Genomic DNA, 2,863 nt, shown 5'->3' with positions numbered 1-2,863 from the left:
CTATAATAGGGGCTGTGATTAATTTTTCCTTTAATAACTCAAAGGCATTTAAATAGCTTTCAGTAAATTCAAATCTCTTGTCCTTCTCTAAAAGTTGGCATAGAGGTTTGGTAATTTTTGAAAAATTTTTAATCACCAAGAAAACTCCTAACCTCTCTTACATTAGTAGGAGGTGTTAGTTTCGATATAACTTGAATTTTTGCAGGGTTTGCTTCCATACCATCTTCCAAAATTTTATGCCCTAACACAATTCCTCCTGCAACCATAAATTAACATTTCTCCCAATTCAAAACTAAATTAGTTCTTTCGAATAACTCTAAATTTTATTCCCAAATGACATTCTCCTGAAAGCAAATGTTCCATAAGGACAAGTATATGTTGTTTTCCCTTGATCCTCATATGCAATAGGTATTTGCTGGTATCCAAAATATCCATCCAAAAAGCAAAAAATAATGGTGCCTAACTAGTCTATCCAACATTTGATCTAGAAAAGGTAGAGGAAGATGATCTTTCTTGGTGATAGAATTTAATTTTCTATAATCAATATAGATTCACCATGCATTGACTTATCTTGTAGAAATTAATTTATTATTTTTATTTGCAACAACAGTCACTCCTTTCATAGGAACACAATGAATTGGACTTACCCATGCACTATCTGAAATAGGATATACAACTGCAGTGTCTAACCATTTCAAAATTTCCTTGTTAATTACTTCTTTCATCATCAGATTTAATCTCCTTTGTGGATCAACTCTTGGTTCAACTCTTGGTTTACTCATCTAATATAATTTGGTGCATACAGATTGAAGGACTGATTCCCTTAATATCAGCTAAGGTCCAACCAAAAACTTTCTTATATCTTTTCAATGTATCTAACAGTCTTTGGTCTTACAAATCATTTAACTCTGAAGATATAATAACATGTAATGTAGATGAGTCTCCTAAAAATACATACTTAAAGTGGCTAGGCAGTACTTTTAACTCAAGTTCAGGTGGTTTTATAATTGACAGAAATAGATTTCTATCAGCATTTTCCGTAATGTCCAACACCTCAAATCTTTCACGAACATAATCTAATTCTTCATTGTCTAATCTTGAACATAATCTAATTTTTTATTTTCTAATTCGTCTTCTTTCTCTTTAAAATGTTCTTTAAAATGTTCTTCTTCTTCAAAAGGCTTTTTATCTTCAAAATGTTCTTTAAAATGTTCATTCAGTAGATGTTCAATAATTTCCATGCGAAAACATTCATTATCTCTTTCAACAGCAGGGTATTTCATAGATTTCGCAATGTTAAAGGTCACTTCTTGATCCTTAACTCTCATAGTTAATTCTCCTTTTTGAACATCTATCATAGCTTTTCCAGTAGCTAAAAATGGTCTTCCTAAAATAATAGTTATTTCTTTATTTTCCTTCATATATAAAACAACGAAATCCACATAATCCACATATTTATCCACTTTTACTGACACATCTTCTATAACTCCCTTAGGATATGTAACTGAACGATCCGCTAATTGTAGAGTTATAGAAGTAGGTGAGACTTCTCCTAATCTTAATCTTTTGAAAATTGATAGAGGCATAAGATTAATGCTGGCTCCCAAATCACATAAAGCTATTCCATAAAATTTTTCACCAATAGTACATGATATAGTGAAACTGCCAGGATCTTTTACTTTCTTAGGAAGCTTTTTCTGAAAAATTACACTACACACTTCGCTAAGTGCAATAGTTTCATTATCCGTGAACTTCCTTTTCTTGTTCAGAATATATTTCATAAATTTCACATAATTTGGCATTTGCTCTAAAGCTTCTTCCAAGGGAATATTCACTGTTAACTTCTTAAGAACTTCTAAAACTTCGTAAAATTGTTTATTATGTTTGTGTTGCTTCAATCTTTGAGGAAACGGTGATGAAGATTTTTCCACAGTAATTTTCATTGGTAAATGGATACTCTAAATCTGGGTATTCATGATCCTTCTCTTTTTCGGTATCCACTTTCTTTTTTTCAGTTTCTATTTCTTTTTGCACCCTTATTTTCAATTCTTTTCCACTTCGTAATTGTATCGCTTTGATTTGTTCTTTTCCTTGATCTTTAGGATTTGGTTCCATAGTACTAGGAAAAGTTCCTAATATTCGGTTACTAAGCGTAGTATCGATATGCCCCAATTGGTTTTCAATATTCTTAATAACAGTTCGTTGATTTTGTAATTGATTTCCTTGATTCTGCAATTGTTGACCCATGTTTAATATCAGCTCTTCCATAGACAACTTCTTCTCCTTAATTTGAGTGTTACTGTTAAATCCTTGAAGATAAGAAGGTATATAGTTAGCATTTCTTTTGTTTGATGAATTTCCTAATGGGTTCACTGGGTTGTTTGCCCATTGTTAATTTGTAGAAGAATTGTTATTCCAGTTAAAATTTGGATGATTCTTCCTACGTGGGTTATAATAGTTAGAATAAGGGTTATTGGGTCTATTAATAGCATTTAAAGTCTCATATGAAGGTTGAACATCCACAAATTGCCCAGATGAATTCTCTTCCATCATAGTAGGTGTTGGAGAATAATTCATTCCATAATGATCTAATTTTTTTGATATTGCAGCAATCTGAGAAGCTAACATAGATATTGCATCAGAATCATGGATACTAACGACTCTTTTAGGATTACCCTTTCAGAGGGCCATAGAAAATTGTTGGTAGCCATCTCTTTTATTAATAAATAAGCCTCATCAAAAGGTTTAGACATTAAAGAACCACCAGCCGTAGCATCTATAATTTATCTAAAAGATCCCACTAATCCATTAACAAAAGTTTGAATTATCAACCAATCTGGTAACGAATGACCAATCTGGTAAT

Source organism: Phalaenopsis equestris, unplaced genomic scaffold (assembly GCF_001263595.1).
Source record: "Phalaenopsis equestris unplaced genomic scaffold, ASM126359v1 Scaffold201904, whole genome shotgun sequence".
Classification (NCBI taxonomy): domain Eukaryota; kingdom Viridiplantae; phylum Streptophyta; class Magnoliopsida; order Asparagales; family Orchidaceae; genus Phalaenopsis; species Phalaenopsis equestris.
This window is presented reverse-complemented; position numbering follows the sequence as displayed.